Consider the following 20,599-nt stretch of genomic DNA (forward strand, 5'->3'; position numbering starts at 1 on the left):
TTCATGATAAAGGTATGATCTGTGATCCTTTATCACATTCCATTAGAAACTCAGCATGACTTACTGTAATATAATCACGTTAGCCGGGCGTCATTATATTATACTAACACATGCTTCAATTCCCAACACTTCTCCACAATTCATTCATAATTTATACTTAGATGTTACAGAAGTTTCCAATATAATGGAATACAGAAAACACGAAGAGGTAGATAATTTCGGACAAGAATATTTATGAAAATATCCTCAGAAATATCGAAGATATTTTGATGATGTTTTGGAATTTCTAAGATCGAAGGTTGATGAAGAAAGTCTTTCCACAAGAATTTAGAATAAATAATGAGCGAGATATTTGCTAAATAGTTCATCAGATATAGAATCATCTGGATTCATTAAATACGGGTTTAGTCCTGGTGATTTGTCAACAGTCTCCTTCATGGTTTGCTCAATTCGTTTTCCGGTACCAATTTTTTTTATTGAGGGTTTCCAACACTCCATTCTTTAGTATCAAGCTTTTTGGCCATTAAGACCATCTATAGCTTTTGCTGCTTCATCAGCATTCTCAAGGTTAACGAATCTGAATTATTGGCTATCGATCTGAGGTGTTTTCAGAAATTCTGAGGGGTTTAAACGTAGATTGAAATTGTCAAAATACAAAAGATTGTTTAAGATGAAATCAAGTGGCAGACTTGAAGAATTGTTTAGTTTCATATGTTATAATCAATATTTTAATTCATTTTTAATTGTCCAATGTTGATAGTCCAATAATTGGTTTATATATATATATAATCTTAGAATTACCCCCACGACGTATTGTATACGTATTGTCTTTGCATCAACCCAGAGACGTATTGTATACGTATTGTCTTAGAATTAACTAAGACGTATTGTGTACGTATTGTCTTAGGATTTATCAAAACGTATTGTATACTTATTGTGTTAGGATGTACCAAGAATATTATTATACATATATACACTTTGTATACGTGTCCCGATATTTAAAGTGCGTAAAATAAATAATAGAATTTAAATGACGATAAATTAAATTGCGAGAATATAAATTGTGATAAATAAAATGTAACCAGTTAGCTAGGAACAGTTAGCTAGGATTTTGTTAGCGTGGATTCTTAACAAAATTTCTCATAGTTAATTTGTTTGTTTCTAACAAATTTTATTTTGTCCAATGTTTTCCTCATTATGCCACTTGTTGGATTCTGATAAGTCAAAATTCAAATATGAAATTAAAAGAAAATGGTTATTCTGTGGTGAACGGATACGCATATCTGTGGAGGTAAGTAGGATAGTAAATGACTGTTGAATCAGATTGGAAGAATGTACAGTATAACTTATTAATATGAAATCTAAATATTCCTCAGGTATTACCTACCTGTTAAAATATTTTCACCATTAACAGTTTGTACAACAGAATATCTAATTACAATCTTGATGAAAATATACTTACATATATATTTTCTTCAGATGTAATAATGGATTTGATGAGTCAATAAGATATTAATCTCATTTGATTTCCTGTTATAACGAGAATATATAATCTCTAAAACATCAGAGATTACATAATCGCCATGAAGAATGAAGATAATCGATGTAGAACAAGATGTAGAACGGTGATCATGCTTGGAGTACATATGGTGATATTGAGGCGTGTTATGTTGAGGCCTGTGTTATTGGTGGTACTGGTGCTGATGCTGGTGGTACTATTGGTGTCGGTGATGCTGCTGGTGCTTGTAAGCTGTGCACCATATTCTCTAAAGCCATTACTCGAGCGCGAAGCTCGTTGACTTCTTCTATTATTTCGGGATGATTGACGATTGGAACAATGGGATGAATAAGGTTTAGAATAGTAGATATTATGTAATCGTTGCGAGCTATTCCAGAAATGAGGGTGAAAATGGTGTTTCGGATAGGTTCGTCGGTAAGTGCTTCAGGTTCTTCGCCGAGGGTAAATAAGGTTGATGGAAAGGATTACCTTCTTCTCGTCTCCATTGTTTAAGTTTACTTCGAATCCATCAGATGAATTGGGGATGGCTGATTGATTGATTCATTCTGGTGACGCTGCTTTTGGGGCTGGAGTGGGACTCCATATCGGAATCCGAGGAACTTGAACTAGTTGTGAGTTCCATTGCGTATGATTGAATAAAGGATTTTTCGATATGAAATGATTTTCGGATATCGGATGATATTCTAATTATATAGAATACTTATACATAGTACAGAAGATCCCGTAGATTACGAAGGGATTTAAGGAAACGTGTCAGATAAAGTCTACAGTAACAGATATGCTAAGATATGAATTTATCTGTACACTATCTATCAAATAAGTGCAGGAAGTCGTGTCTAGACTTAGGAATGATAAGCAGGTAATTTTCCACTAGGAATGATAAACAATACTTATAATATGCAGCTAAGGTCGAATTCCAAACTTGCTAATGCATCCTAACAACTATCAGTTAGACACTCTAATGCAAGACCTGATTCGCTAGGACCAATGTTCTGATACCACATGAAACAACCCGTCCTTATTATGACGACCCGGGAATTTCCGACTAAATTTAAACTTAATCTTGATATGATTTCGACACGATAAGCAAAGTCTGTAATGTAGAGTCTCAAAATTTTTGAACTATTTACATGGATTCATTTAACCTGCGACTATTCCCGACGATTCACGAACAATTGTGTGTAAATAAAAATGTAATTATATATATTCATATATAAAATTTATTTATGATTTAAATGAATTATTATTTTTTTTATTATCATTTTATAATATTATTACTATTATTTAGTTATTTTTAGGATTATAATTAATATAATTATTATTAGTACATTTACTATTAATATTTATTAAAAATAATTATAGAGAATCAAAATCAGTTACATATATCCCTCAAAACTATTTGTGATTTTGTAATTGTCGGATGTTGTTACAAGTCCATTTCAATCTTGAATACAGAACAAAAACTCTTTCATTATATAGGCACCTGCATTTTGAGAAAGAACCAAACCAACAAAATTCATGAAATAAAGCTCGACACCTCTGTTCTTCATCTTTTTAACCATATTTTGATTTCAAATGAATTTCCAAAATGTAATAATGCTGTCTTGTTAGGAATCGTCTATCTAAACTATCTGTAAGTTTTCAATCTTCAATTCTTTCTATCAATTTCTAATTTGAGAGTCAAAGTTTTGGTTTTCAAAGTCAACTAAGTGTTCTTGAATCAAATTCGAGTTTGTTTTGATATCTCCAGTTAATTTGATGATCCATAAAGATTATAGGAATGATTTGCAACACAATTCATGTTGTAATCATAACCTATAACACTCTTAATCTAAAAATCAATTTTTGAGTTCTTGAGTTCTTCACAGTAATATACACTAACGTAAATTCGAAACAAATTTCAAAAACTAAAAATGCAGAGTTGTTAGGAATCATTTACTTAAACTTCCTGCAAAATCTCAAGTTCCAATTCTTAATAACGAATTCGAATTTGCGAGTCAAAGTTAAATTGTCAAAAGTCAACTATTTTGTTCTTGGAGAAATTAGAGCTTGTTTTGATGTTTTAAGTTCAATTGACGATTTCAATAGTTTTTAGGAATGATTTGAAACATGTTTCATGTTGTAAAGATTGTCCAAAACGAACTCAAAATTGAAAACAAATTTTTTTTTCTTGGCTACGCGCAAGCAGTAGGATTTTCTTTTGTTTTTTTCTCATTTTTTTTTATATCATGAACACATTTTTTTTGTTTCATGTTGTTTTCAAGTAATAAATGAAAATCCGAATTCGTTATTTTGATTTTTGAAGTTCTATGGTTGAATGGATTTAAGGTAGAAGATGAAGAAGATGAGTCAAGTTGAAATAGATAATATATATATATATATATATATATATATATATATATATATATATATATATATATATATATATATATATATATATATATATATATATTTGGGTTGATACTAAATAAGAAAGACATGAATGGCAGAATGGTTAAGGGTGTTTGTGGGTGAGCGAGAGGTCTCGGGTTCAAATCCGATTCGGGACATCTTTTTAGAAAGACTTTTGAAGGTAGATTTCATTACCAAAATTATTATTATTATTATTGTTGTTATTGTTACTAAAATTATAATTTTTATCATTATCATTATTACTAATATATGTATTATTACTATTATTATGATTAGGATTATTATTATTATCAAAATAACACAAACTATTATTATTATTATTATTATTATTATTATTATTATTATTATTATTATTATTATTATTATTATTATTATTATTATTATTAATATTAGTATTAGTATCATTATGTACTTATTAGTATTATTAAAATCATTTTTAAATATATATATATACAAAATAAATATATATAACACATAATTTAAGATATAATATAAGTATACGTTTTTAAATGTAATTTAGTATAAATTCTATATAACTACAAATACATAAATAATATATAGTAATAAATGAAATGATGTGATTTCCATTATATGTGTTAATAGATATATAAATGATATAGGTTCGTGAATCCAAGGTCAACCCTACACTTGTTCAATGTCGTCATATGTATTTTTACTACAAATACAGTATGGTGAGTTTCATCACTCCCTTTTTAAATGCTTTTGCAATATATATTTTTGGGACTGAGAATGCTTGCGCTTTTATAAATGTTTTACGAAATAGACACAAGTAATCGAAACTACATTATATGGTTGAGTGATCGAAATCGAATATACCCCTTTTTATTAAGTCTGGTAATCTAAGAATTAGGGAACAGACACCCTAATTGACGCGAACTCTAAAGATAGATCTATCGGGCCCAACAAGCCCCATCCAAAGTACCGGATGCTTTAGTACTTCGAAATTTATATCATGTCCGAAGGAGGATCCCGGAATGATGGGGATATTCTTATATACATATTGTGAATGTCAGTTACCAGGTGTTCAATCCATATGAATGATATTTTTGTCTCTATGCATGGGACGTATGATTATGAGAAATGGAAGTATGAAATATTGTGGTCTATTAAAATTATGAAATGATTATTTATGTTAAACTAATGAACTCACCAACCTTTTGGTTGACACTTTAAAGCATGTTTATTCTCAGGTACGAAAGAAATCTTCCGCTGTGCATTTGCTCATCTTAGAGATATTACTTGGAATCATTCATGACATATTTCAAAAGACGTTGTATTCGAGTCGTTGAGTTCATCAAGATTATTATTAAGTCTATTATAGTAAGATATATTACAAAATGGTATGCATGTTGTCAACTTTCGATGAAATGAAAGATTGTCTTTTCAAAAACGAATGCAATGTTTGTAAAATGTATCATATAGAGGTCAAATACCTCGCGATGTAATCAACTGTTGTGAATTGTTTATAATCGATATGGACTTCGTCCGAATGGATTAGGAAGGGTCGCTTCAGTTGGTATCAGAGCAGTGGTCTTAGCGAACCAGGTCTTACATTAGTGTGTCTAAGTGATAGTCATTAGTATGCATTAGTGAGTCTGGACTTCGACCGTGTCTGCATGTCAAAAGTTTTGCTTATCATTTTTTGTCGGAAATCATCTATTTATCACCCTTAGGAAATTACCTGCTTATCATTCTTAGTCTAGACACATCTTACTGCAATGATTGCATGAATAGTGTATAGACAAAATTCGTATCTTAGCGTATCTGCTAATTCATATCTTAGCATATCTTGTACTGTAGACTTTGTCTGACAACTTCCGTAGATTCCTCCGTAACATATGGGATTTTAGTATTGTATATGCATATGTGAATTATGTATTGCAGGGTACTAATCTACATCCTATAATCTGTTTCTTATCGAAAATACTTCATCTGATCGTACGAGATGAATCCCTCAACCAGTTCGAGTCCCTCAGACTTCGATAGCTAATCCGATAGTTATTCCGACAGCTATTCCGACATGGATGTTCACTTAAGCTCCGGAGGTAACGTCACCAGAATGAATCAACCAATCAATCATCTCCAATTCATCTGATGGGTTCGTAGTCGACTTAACCGATGGAGACGAGAGGAAGGCGATCCTTTCCACCCACCAACCGAATTTACCTCTTGGCAATGAACCTGAAGCACTTACCGGCGAACCAGTCTGAAACACCATTTTCACCCCCATTTCCCGAATATCTCACCACGATTGTATTCTATCTAAAATTCTAAACCTTATTCATCCGCTCGTACCGATCGACAATCATCCCAGAATAATAGAAGAAGTCAACGAACTTCGCGCTCGAGTAATCAATCTGGAGAATATGGTGCAAAAATTACCAAGCTTCAACAACATCACCGGCACCAACAGTACCATCAATAACAACACCAGTGCCATCAACAACCCCTGCCTCGACGTCTCATTCTATACCTTGAGTACAATTATCGTTCTACGTATCGTTCTACATCATTTATCTTCGTTCGACATGGCGATTATGTAATCTCTAATGTTTTAGAGATTATATATTCTTGTTCCAACGGTAAATCAAATGAGTTTAATATCATATTGACTCATTAAATCCATGATTACATCTGAAGAAAATATATATGTATATATATTTTCATAAAGATTGTAACTAAAAATTCTTGTGTACAAACTGTTAATGGTGAAAATATTTTAACGGGTAGGTAATACCCGAGGAATATTTAGATTTCACATTAATAAGTTACACTGTACATTCTCCGAATCTAATTCAACAGTCGTTTACTATCCTACTTACGTCCACCGATATACAAATCCGTTCACCACAGAATAACCATATTCATCCAATTTCATATTTGGATTTTGATTTATCAAAAATCAAGTGGCATAATGAAGGAAACATTTGACAAAATAAAATTTGTTAGAAATAAACAAATGAACTATTAGAAATTTTGTTAAGAATCCACGCTAACTGTTCCTAACTAATTGTTCCCAGCTAACTGATTACACTTTATTTATCACAATTTAATTATCGTAATTTACATTCTCGCAATTTTATTTATCGTCATTTAATTTCTGTTATTTATTTTTACGCACTTTAAATATCGAGACACGTATACAAGGTTTTGACATATCATATCGACCCAGCTATATATATTATTTAGAATAACCATAGACACTCTATATGCAGTAATGCGGGAGTTAGCTATACAGGGTTGAGGTTGATTCTATAATAATATATATACTTTGAGTTGTGATCGAGTCTGAGAAGTATACGGGTCACGACACGTATTAATTAATTCGAATATTATATAGTAAACTATATATGAATTATTATTTGTACACTGCTAACTGTGGACTATCAACATTGGACAACTAAAATGAATTAAAATATTGATTATAACATATGAAACTAAACATTTCTTCAAGTTTGCCACCTGGTCTCATCTTAAACCTCATTTGTATCTTGACGATTACAGTCTGCGTTCAAACCTTTCATGATTCTTGAAAACACCTCAATCGATAGGATAAATCAACCGCACTTCATCTACGGAAGAAAAGATTTATGCATATAGTTATGCACCTAAGAAACTCTCGGCAATTGAGTAAAATTTTAACACGTAGCCGCGTCAGATCCTTTGGCATTTATTAGCAAAAATAACTTTGCGATCCCTTTTCAAAGTAGCCAATTTTGTCACAGCTCCAGCAGGTCAACTTTGACTTTTCATTCGAAGTAACCTTACTATAAATCCTGATATATACGATTACCCTTTTGATACCGGAGAATTCTTTTATATTCCACCATATTACCAGCAGACGTACCAGCAACCTTGTTGCTTCTTGGCTTAAATCTCTCTGAAAAATCATTATATTTATTCATTGAAACCCTATCATATACTCATCCTCATCTTGTAACGAGAACTGCCATACCAATTACCGGGAATCAGCAATCAGTACTTTGAAAACTCACAGCATATCTACATCAACAGTTATATGTATGACATTTATCTCTTAGAATTATGATCTCTCATTCTGAAATTCTGAAAAGCACTCAGTCACAAATCAATACTCTGAATATTGAAAAAGCTGAATGAAACAGCAGAAACCATATACAACCATAAACGCCCTTAATCATCGGAAGTTTGATGATAAAGAATAGTATGTTGGAAAAGCTCAGAAAAGTTAGAACTGGAAAACTGATTGAGCAAACTACGAAGGAGTCTTTGAACAAATCACAAGAACTAAGCTTGCACATTAAGAATCCTGATGATTCTGTTTCTGATGAAATCTTTAGCGAATACCTTGCTTCTGACTCCAAACTCTCGCGGATAAATTTTCTTCACCACCCTTCGATATTAGAAATTCCAAGATATCATCGTATCTTTCATTATAAATATCCTCTATATTTCTGAAGATATTTTCATAACTATTCTAATCTGAAATCATTAATCTCTTCGTGCTATCAGTGTTACATCATATAGAAACTGTTAGTTTCTATATTCTGTAGACTTTTGAGCTTAAAATATGAATGTTATTGAAGTAATGTTCGGAATCGAAGCATAAGTTAGTATACTATAATGACACTTGATCAACGTGATTATATTACAATAAGTCATGCTGAGTTTCTAAATGGAACATGATGATTCACATATCATAACGTCATCATGTGCCATGTTACACGACTCTTACGTTCTGTCTAATCTATAAACATATTAAGAACATATTTTTCTTGATAGTCCTATCTTTCCTTGAATTCTGGTAATTTAACAAATCAAATTGTGCTATTACCATTTCTTTCTTAGGACACTAACAATGTTCATTCTGAAATTTATATCTGCGAATTCTGGACCATTACAAGAGATGCACAATCGCAAGAAGAAGAAGAAACGAAGGGACAAAGCTCCGAAATATAAATTGGAGTATAAATCGCAGCAAATAAGGGGGGAATTATTAACTGTAGATGACAGTGATTATAGGAGACAGGAATAGGGACATTGAAATATAAGGAAGAATATAAAGCCCAACAACAACACCGAAATTACAAACTGTGGATATCAGTGCGTATAGCAATATAAAGACACGGGAGGATTATAAATACAATAATCCCTAGAGCATAGTAGAAATAAACAGATTCATCTTGTGGAAGTTGGAAAAGGAGAATGAATGTTACGACAGTCAGGATAAGGACAAGGATTAGAATTGGATTAAGCATTTTCACAATCTTTTGGATTTGGGAATTGAGTATAGAAGTGGTGAAAACTAATGGAACAGAAAAGGTAAATTTATAATGGAAATATCAGATGTAGTAATCAGGACAAATCGTTGCATTTAATTATAGAGATCTTAATTTCCTTATTCGCCAAATAATCAAATCTTTTATATTTCGAAGATTTTCTTTATATCCCTTGAATTCCGGAATTTAATCAAGACGACGTCAAAAGTTAAGACAAACTTTATTTTCTAAATTCAACCCTGACTCTGTCAAAAGTTAAGATGAATCTTTACTTTCCTATTTCACTCTTTGGTGATAACTTCATTCGTGCTCTCCGAATAATCGAATTATTTTATCTGTATTATGCAATAATGATAAAACTCTATTTATCAGCTCATATTCGTTTGGAAAACATATTTATCGTTAGCCATGACGACCTCACTCAAATTTCGGGATGAAATTTCTTTAACGGGTAGGTACTGTGACAACCCGGGAATTTCCGCCTTAATTTAAACTTAATCTTGATATGATTTCGACACGATAAGCAAAGTCTGTAATGTAGAGTCTCAAAATTTTTGAACTATTTACATAGATTCATTTAACCTGCGACTATTCCCGACGATTCACGAACAATTGTGTGTAAATAAAAATGTAATTATATATATTCATATATAAAATTTATTTATGATTTAAATGAATTATTATTTTTTTTATTACCATTTTATAATATTATTACTATTATTTAGTTATTTTTAGGATTATAATTAATATAATTATTATTAATATTATTAGTACATTTACTATTAATATTTATTAAAAATAATTATAGAGAATCAAAATCAGTTACATATATCCCTCAAAACTATTTGTGATTTTGTAATTGTCGGATGTTGTTACATGTCCATTTCAATCTTGAATACAGAACAAAAACTCTTTCATTATATAGGCACCTGCATTTTGAGAAAGAACCAAACCAACAAAATTCATGAAATAAAGCTCGACACCTCCGTTCTTCATCTTTTTAACCAAATTTTGATTTCAAATGAATTTCCAAAATGTAATAATGCAGTCTTGTTCAGAATCGTCTATCTAAACTATCTGTAAGTTTTCAATCTTCAATTCTTTCTATCAATTTCTAATTTGAGAGTCAAAGTTTTGGGTTTCAAAGTCAACTAAGTGTTCTTGAATCAAATTTGAGTTTGTTTTGATATCTCCAGTTAATTTGATGATCCATAAAGATTATAGGAATGATTTGCAACACAATTCATGTTGTAATCATAACCTATAACACTCTTAATCTAAAAATCAATTTTTGAGTTCTTGAGTTCTTCACAGTAATATACACTAACATAAATTCGAAACAAATTTCAAAAACTAAAAATGCAGAGTTGTTAGGAATCATTTACTTAAACTTCCTGCAAAATCTCAAGTTCCAATTCTTAATAACGAATTCGAATTTGCGAGTCAAAGTTAAATTGTCAAAAGTCAACTGTTTTGTTGTTGTAGAAATTAGAGCTTGTTTTGATGTTTTAAGTTTAATTGACGATTTCAATAGTTTTTAGGAATGATTTGAAACATGTTTTATGTTGTAAAGATTGTCCAAAACGAACTCAAAATTGAAAACAAATTTTTCTTTCTTGGCTACCAGCAAGCAGTAGGATTTTCTTTTGTTTTTTTTCTCATTTTTTTTATATCATGAACACATTTTTTTTGTTTCATGTTGTTTTCAAGTAATAAATGAAAATCCGAATTCGTTATTTTAATTTTTGAAGTTCTATGGTTGAATGGATTTAAGGTAGAAGATGAAGAAGATGAGTCAAGTTGAAATAGATAATAGATATATATATTTGGGTTGCATACTAAATAAAAAAGACATGAATGGCAGAATGGTTAAGGGTGTTTGTGGGTGAGCGAGAGGTCTCGGGTTCAAATCCGATTCGGGACATTTTTTTAGAAAGGCTTTTGAAGGTAGATTTCATTACCAAAATTATTATTATTATTATTGTTGTTATTGTTACTAAAATTATAATTTTTATCATTATCATTATTACTAATATATGTATTATTACTATTATTATGATTAGGATTATTATTATTATCAAAATAACACAAACTATTATTATTATTATTATTATTAATATTAGTATTAGTATCATTATGTACTTATTAGTATTATTAAAATCATTTTTAAATATATATATATATACAAAATAAATATATATAACACATAATTTAAGATATAATATAAGTATACGTTTTTAAATGGAATTTAGTATAAATTCTATATAACTACAAATACATAAATAATATATAGTAATAAATGAAATGATGTGATTTCTATTATATGTGTTAATAGATATATAAATGATATAGGTTCGTGAATCCAAGGTCAACCCTACACTTGTTCAATGTCGTCATATGTATTTTTACTACAAAATACAGTATGGTGAGTTTCATCACTCCCTTTTTAAATGCTTTTGCAATATATATTTTTGGGACTGAGAATGCATGCGCTTTTATAAATGTTTTACGAAATAGACACAAGTAATCGAAACTACATTATATGGTTGAATGATCAAAATCGAATATGCCCCTTTTTATTAAGTCTGGTAATCTAAGAATTAGGGAACAGACACCCTAATTGACGCGAACTCTAAAGATAGATCTATCGGGCCCAACAAGCCCCATCCAAAGTACCGGATGCTTTAGTACTTCGAAATTTATATCATGTCCGAAGGAGGATCCCGGAATGATGGGGATATTCTTATATACATATTGTGAATGTCGGTTACCAGGTGTTCAATCCATATGAATGATATTTTTGTCTCTATGCATGGGACGTATGATTATGAGAAATGGAAGTATGAAATCTTGTGGTCTATTAAAATTATGAAATGATTATTTATGTTAAACTAATGAACTCACCAACCTTTTGGTTGACACTTTAAAGCATGTTTATTCTCAGGTACGAAAGAAATCTTCCGCTGTGCATTTGCTCATCTTAGAGATATTACTTAGAATCATTCATGACATATTTCAAAAGACGTTGCATTCGAGTCGTTGAGTTCATCAAGATTATTATTAAGTCTATTATAGTAAGATATATTACGAAATGGTATGCATGTTGTCAACTTTCGATGAAATGAAAGATTGACTTTTCAAAAACGAATGCAATGTTTGTAAAATGTATCATATAGAGGTCAAATACCTCGCGATGTAATCAATTGTTGTGAATCGTTTATAATCGATATGGACTTCGTCCGGATGGATTAGGAAGGGTCGCTTCACTTATCCACCTGGACGAAGTCATCAACATCTGGTCCCATTGCGAGGTACTGTCCTAAGTATGCCATGTATGAATCCATGTAATATCTTTAAAATGACCAAATGCATAGCGAAAGATTTCTTTCATACCTGAGAATAAACATGCTTAAAAGTGTCAACCAAAAGGTTGGTGAGTTCATATGTTTATCATAATAATCATTTCAATCTATTAATATACCACAAGATTTCAGTTTATTTATATGTACACTCGCAAGTGTATAAAAGTATTCTAAGTGGTTGAGCACTTGGTAACCATACTTAACAGTTAATCAATGTCGCATATTCCCTTTATTATGAAATCTCACTACACTGTACCAAGTGTAGTCACTGAAACGAAGTACTGTGCAACCATTAAATACTGGTCGTCCAGCCCGATTGGGGTTGTCAGGCCCGATAGATCTATCAACAGGATTCGCGTTTACAATACTACATGTAAATAGTAGTTACCAAGCTACAGGGAAGTATGCCAGTGGTACAACTCAATGTAGAATTTATTTTTAAGTACTTGTGTCTATTTCGTAAAGCATTCATAAAAGCAGCGCATGTATTCTCAGCCCAAAAATATATATTGCAAAAGCAATTAAAAAGGGAGCAAATGAAACTCACCATACTGTATTTTGTAGTAAAAATACATATGACGAAACTAAACAATGTAAAGTTGGCCTCGGATTCACGAACCTATATCATTTATATATATTAAAACATATAATTATCATGTAATAATAATCAAACTAGTTTATATATATTTTATTTATTTAGTTTAGTCATATATTCGTTATTTTAAAAGTTATATATATTTATTTTGTAATTTAATATTTATACCTATAGTTATATTAATAATAAAGATAATACTACTAAAAATAAATAAAAACTCATATGTTAATAATAATAATAATAATAATATTTGTGATAATAATAATTTTAATGACATTAATAATAATAATACCTTTTTTAATAATAGTAATAATAATAATAATAATAATAATAATAATAATAATAATAATAATAATATCAACAATAATAATATTAATAATAAATTTGATATAGAAAACTACCTCATAAAGCTTGTAAAAAAAAATTGTCTCGAGCAAGGCTCAAACCCGAGACCTCTCGATAAACCATAGCAACACCCAGTCAGCTGATCTAACTAGCTTTTGTGACTAAATTTCCAACTTAAATTTACTTATTCCATATTAACAATCCATCTCATAAGCCCATGTTTATTCGGCCCAACTAATAACCTGCGGCCTAACTAATACTGGATCCTAGCAGTCCGTTTAAAAGTATCCAGCAGCCCGATAGTTCACTAACCTGTTTTAAGTTTGACAGAAAAACATTATGGGCGTCAGTTTCATGATCATCATCAATATACCTCGTCATTATATCTATCATTCCTCATAACCCTAATCGACTAATTATCATTATCCTTCCACCATGATCATGATCGTAATCAGGATAAACCTCATCATCAATACTTTGTTAACATCATCATCGACATATTTGATATATGTTATCATTTATGTCATCGTGTTTGTCAACATCTCTAAACCATATTCATCATAAACGGTTATTATCATTAATCACGTACCTCATAATATAAAATTCAATTGAGAGTATAAAGAGGACCCCAGTCCCTAACAACTCTAACAGCTCGATCCAAGTCAAAAAGGAAAATAGTCCAAAAGTTTAATCAACTACCCCATTACTATAATCGAATAGGGTCCATTTTCTAAAGTAAGTTCAAAAAAAAAAATTATTATGGTGGCCTACTAAAATCCCTCTTCATCATGTATACAGATTTGGAAGTGGGTCTCAATTAATCAATAAAGACTTCACCTACTCCATTAAAATTTCGCATGTTGTTCAGCCAACATATTGTTTAAACGTCCCCACGATCTATCCACTATCTTTTAATTCATAAACAAAAGAAAAGGAGGGCATATAACAATCATTCTTGTCCTAGTCTGCTATCATTCGTCTTTCATCATGTATTATACCCATCCTCTTCTATCTCATCGTACATCATCATTCTTTATATTGTTCGAACGGGAAATAACGAGGCACTAGACGATGGTGTCGGTTTGGCTTTCGAACATGAACAGAAAACAATACTAGTAGCAACGAATATGATAGTGCAAACAAGTATAGGGTTGTTGGTGTTCGGTTATCAAACAGAAAATAGAAACAACAGTGGCGATAGGATAATGGTTTTGGTGATGGTAGAGGTTGGAAACAGAAACAATATAGCTTCGCAATTTAACCATGTTGATTATTGTTGTGGTGTTCGGGTGATTACAACAGAAAAAAAAGAAAACGAGTAGATGATGGTTGGTTTACAGTGGCAATATAGGCGATCAAGGGTGGTAGTAGTGTGAAGAAGGTGGTGTTTGTTGGCGGTTTAAGTGGTGAAGATTGTGAAGGTGAAGTGGTTCTAGGTGGTGGCGATGGAAGGGGTTGTAGGTGGAAAATAGTGGTGTCGGTTGTGAGCCGAAACAAAAATGGGTTTCGAACGAACAACAAATAAGGTGATGGTTATAGAGTGGTGCTCTTGATGGTTTCCGGTTCTTGGTTGAGAGGAAACAATTATCAAGGGTGGTGGATGTTTTGTATTGTATGTATGGATTATATATAATCTCATATTCTTAAATCAAGTTGATAGAGAAAATAGAATAAATTTATTAAACGTGTAATCCCATATATGAAGAAACAAAAACAGTTGAGTTATTTTAAAAATCAAGTTCACGGATGTACAGTATCATAATTGGATTTTTATGTTTAATTGGATTAGATAATATAATAGAGATGGGTTAGTTTTTCTTATGTGTGTATATATCTATCATCTATGATTATCTATGTGCAGATGCATATGAATTTGAAACCAAAAACAATTATCCAAAAGTAGTCAACTTTAATAATTTAAACAGTTAACATCCAAGTTAATTTGGTTTATCACGGGTAGTGTTTGGGTTCTATTTGAAACAGAAATGAAATAACTTAGCAATAAGTGGGTTAAAAAAAATAGAAGGTGTAAACAATTAACATGTGTTGCATGTGTAATACAATATAACAATTGATTAAGTCAAAAGAAACAAATTAATAATGTGGATCCAGCTCACTAATTGTTCTCACTCAGTCGACATAATATCACAGAGTGATATTTCGTGCACCGTTTGTTAAAAAGTGGCGAAAAAGTGTTCAGAAATATTTCAAATTATTATATATATATATATATATATATATATATATATATATATACAAGTAATTGTTCGTGAATCGTCGCGAACGGTCGATAGTCAATTGAACAGTTCAAAATTTTTGAGACTTAATCTAACAGACTTTGCTTATCGTGTCAAAGATATTAAATCGTATCGAGAGTTTGGTTTAAAATTAGTCGAAATTTTTCAGGTCGTGACATTAGTCAACATAAGGATGTTCTAATTAATGATTTTATTTTATTTTATAATTTTTAGTCAACAATAGGTGGTACTAGTTTATATATATATATATATATATATATATATATATATATATATATATATATATATATATATATATATATATATATATATATATATATATATATATATATATATATATATATATATATATATATATATATATATATATGTGTGTGTGTGTGTGTGTGTGTGTATATATATATCTATATCTATATATATGTGTATATATATATATTTGTATATATATATATATATATATATATATATATATATATATATATATATATATGTATATATATATACACACACACACACATATATATATACACACATACATATATATATGTGTGTGTGTGTATATATATATCTCTATCTATATATATGTGTATATATATATTTGTATATATATATATATATATATATATATATATATATATATATATATATATATATTTTATTTTTTTAGTCAACATAAGGATGTAATTGTTTAAGATTCTCTAGTCTCATTATTATTATTATTATTATTATTACTATTATTACTATTATTATTATTATTATTATTATTATTATTATTATTATTATTATTATTATTATTATTATTATTATTATTATTATTATTATTATTATTATTATTATTATTATTATTATTTTTACATTTACTACATGATAAGTATTATTTTTTTTTACTAATTCATGACTTGTATATATTTTTTTTATTTAGTTCCCAATTGTTTTATTATTTATATAAATGTCACTTTTTATTTATTACTTATAGGTTATTAGTTATAATATTACATAAATGCATAAATTTTAATTAGCAGTGAGTGTCGACTAACAGTTTATTATTTTCATCTTTTATTAACTTGTCAATTATTGCATAAAGTTAATTAATATGTTTTATAACTCTTAACACTTAACAATTGTTGATTAAAGTTTAATCATTAAGTTTTAATTATATTTTTTGGGCATTTAATATTAGAAAAATATAGAATGGAAAAATGAGGGTCGTTATAGTACCTCCCCGTTATTAGAAACTTCGTCCCAAAGTTTTAAGTAGATTTCTCGTTTGCATCAGCAGTTGAGAAGAGATTGGGGGTATTTTCGTATCGTTTAGTCTTCGCGTTCCCATGTATGTTAGGGGCTTCTACGCGAATCCCAACGGACTTTAACAATAGAGTTTGATTTTTACGTTCCCGGGTACGGTCGGGGCCAATGAGTGTTAACAATAAGTATATTGTTTTGTTTACATGTTTGATCTCATGATCCTTAACCTTAATAGGTCGTTTACAAGTGCATTAAATGCGGAGAATTTTCCAAGGAATAACAAGAGTGTCGTTTGACTAGTTTTTCTTTAAAAGGAAAGATGAGGCTATAACAACATGAAATGTATTATTGAGCTCGTTAAGATCTTGAGTGTTTATGCCGCAATAGTAGGGCAGATAAAATAGAGTAGAGTACGTAAAGATTTCAGTTACGTAGTTTGATGTATGGCTGGTGTTTGTTAGAGATAGTACCAGCTTTAAGTTTCGAAAAGTAACCATAATACCTTTAGTTTTCAAGAGATGTCTAATAGACAAATGAGATGTTAGTTGAGAGTTCGTTGATCTCAGGATAATACGAGCGATTAAATTTAAGACATCGTTCAGTATACATGAGAACTTGTCTTTAGAAATAGTTTCAGAATGTAGCTTTAAGATTTATGATTTCAGTTTCATGTCGAATCATAGATTAAAACTTGACTAGAATAACATCTAGTTGCAAACCAAAAAGGAAGAAATGTTTAGAGTATCTTCATAAATGTCTAAGGTAACTCCTTCAGAGTAAGAAAAGTGTTTTCGCACAAATGGCTAGTCGGTCTATTATTTACTTATGAGTTTAAATGTGGATGAGAATAAATGTGCATAATTGATTATAAGGTATTGTTTCTACCATGAAGGAACCTTTGCTTCCTTGTTCAAAAGATCGTAGTATTGATGTTTACGAGAGCGTCGTGGTTTGTCCGTGAAATACTGGAAGTAGAAACTTCTTAACGAATAACATAGCAAGGAAGAGATGATGTACGTAAAGAGGTAAGTCTCATTCTTGCACGGAGAATGGAAATAAAGGTGATCCAAACATATTGGATGAAATGTCCCGTTCTTATTGATTAAAAACGTTCCATATTAATTGATTTCGTTGTGAGGTTTTGACCTCTATATGAGACGTTTTTCAAAGACTGCATTCATTTTAAAACAAACCATAACCTTTATTTTATTTTATCAATAAAGGTTTAAAAAGCTTTACGTAGATTATCAAATAATGATAATCTAAAATATCCTGTTTACACGCGACCATTACATAATGGTTTACAATACAAATATGTTACAACGAAATAAGTTTCTTGAATGCAGTTTTTACACAATATCATACAAGCATGGACTCCTAATCTCGTCCTTATTTAAGTATGCGACAGCGGAAGCTCTTAATAATCACCTGAGAATAAACATGCTTAAAACATCAACAAAAATGTTGGTGAGTTATAGGTTTAACCTATATATTATCAAATCATAATAATAGACCACAAGATTTCATATTTCAATACACATCCCATGCATAGAGATAAAAATCATTCATATGGTGAACACCTGGTAACCGACATTAACAAGATGCATATTTAAGAATATCCCCATCATTCCGGGACACCCTTCGGATATGATATAAATTTCGAAGTACTAAAGCATCCGGTACTTTGGATGGGGTTTGTTAGGCCCAATAGATCTATCTTTAGGATTCGTGTCAATTAGGGTGTCTGTTCCCTAATTCTTAGATTACCAGACTTAATAAAAAGGGGCATATTCGATTTTGATAATTCAACCATAGAATGTAGTTTCACGTACTTGTGTCTATTTTGTAAATCATTTATAAAACCTGCATGTATTCTCATCCCAAAAATATTAGATTTTAAAAGTGGGACTATAACTCACTTTCACAGATTTTTACTTCGTCGGGAAGTAAGACTTGGCCACTGGTTGATTCACGAACCTATAACAATATATACATATATATCAAAGTATGTTCAAAATATATTTACAACACTTTTAATATATTTTGATGTTTTAAGTTTATTAAGTCAGCTGTCCTCGTTAGTAACCTACAACTAGTTGTTTACAGTTAGATGTACAGAAATAAATCGATAAATATTATCTTGAATCAATCCACAACCCAGTGTATACGTATCTCAGTATTGATCACAACTCAAACTATATATATTTTGGAATCAACCTCAACCCTGTATAGCTAACTCTAACATTCACATATAGAGTGTCTATGGTTGTTCCGAAATATATATAGATGTGTCGACATGATAGGCCAAAACATTGTATACGTGTCTATGGTATCTCAAGATTACATAATATACAATACAAGTTGATTAAGTTATGGTTGGAATAGATTTGTTACCAATTTTCACGTAGCTAAAATGAGAAAAATTATCAAATCATGTTTTACCCATAACTTCTTCATTTTAAATCTGTTTTGAGTGAATCAAATTGCTATGGTTTCATATTGAACTCTATTTTATGAATCTAAATAGAAAAAGTATAGGTTTATAGTCGGAAAAATAAGTTACAAGTTGTTTTTGTAAAGGTAGTTATTTCAGTCGAAAGAACGACGTCTAGATGACCATTTTAGAAAACATACTTCCACTTTGAGTTTAACCATAATTTTTGGATATAGTTTCATGTTCATAATAAAAATCATTTTCCTAGAATAACAACTTTTAAATCAAAGTTTATCATAGTTTTTTTAATTAACTAACCCAAAACAGCCCGCGGTGTTACTATGACGGCGTAAATCCGGTTTTACGGTGTTTTTCGTGTTTCCAGGTTTTAAATCATTAAGTTAGCATATCATATAGATATAGAACATGTGTTTAGTTGATTTTAAAAGTCAAGTTTGAAGGATTAACTTTTATTTGCGAACAAGTTTAGAATTAACTAAACTATGTTCTAGTAATTACAAGTTTAAACCTTCGAATAAGATAGCTTTATATGTATGAATCGAATGATGTTATGAACATCATTACTACCTCAAGTTCCTTGGATAAACCTACTGGAAATGAGAAAAATAGATCTAGCTTCAAAGGATCCTTGGATAGCTTGAAAGTTATTGAAGCAGAATCATGACACGAAAACAATTTCAAGTAAGATTTCCACTCAAAATAAGATTGTTATAGTTATAGAAATTGAATTAAAGTTTGAATATGATTAATACCTTGTATTAGAAAGATAACCTACTGTAAAAAACAAAGGTTTCTTGATCTTGGATGATTACTTGGAATGGATTTAGAAAACTTGGAAATAAACTTGCAATCTTGGAAGTATTCTTGATTTTATGAAACTAGAACTTTTGGAATTTATGAAGAACACTTAGAACTTGAAGATAGAACTTGAGAGAGATCAATTAGATGAAGAAAATTGAAGAATGAAAGTGTTTGTAGGTGTTTTTGGTCGTTGGTGTATGGATTAGATATAAAGGATATGTAATTTTATTTTCATGTAAATAAGTCATGAATGATTACTCATATTTTTGTAATTTTATGATATATTTTATGCTAGTTGCCAAATGATGGTTCCCACATGTGTTAGGTG

Source organism: Rutidosis leptorrhynchoides, chromosome 6 (assembly GCF_046630445.1).
Source record: "Rutidosis leptorrhynchoides isolate AG116_Rl617_1_P2 chromosome 6, CSIRO_AGI_Rlap_v1, whole genome shotgun sequence".
Lineage (NCBI taxonomy): Eukaryota > Viridiplantae > Streptophyta > Magnoliopsida > Asterales > Asteraceae > Rutidosis > Rutidosis leptorrhynchoides.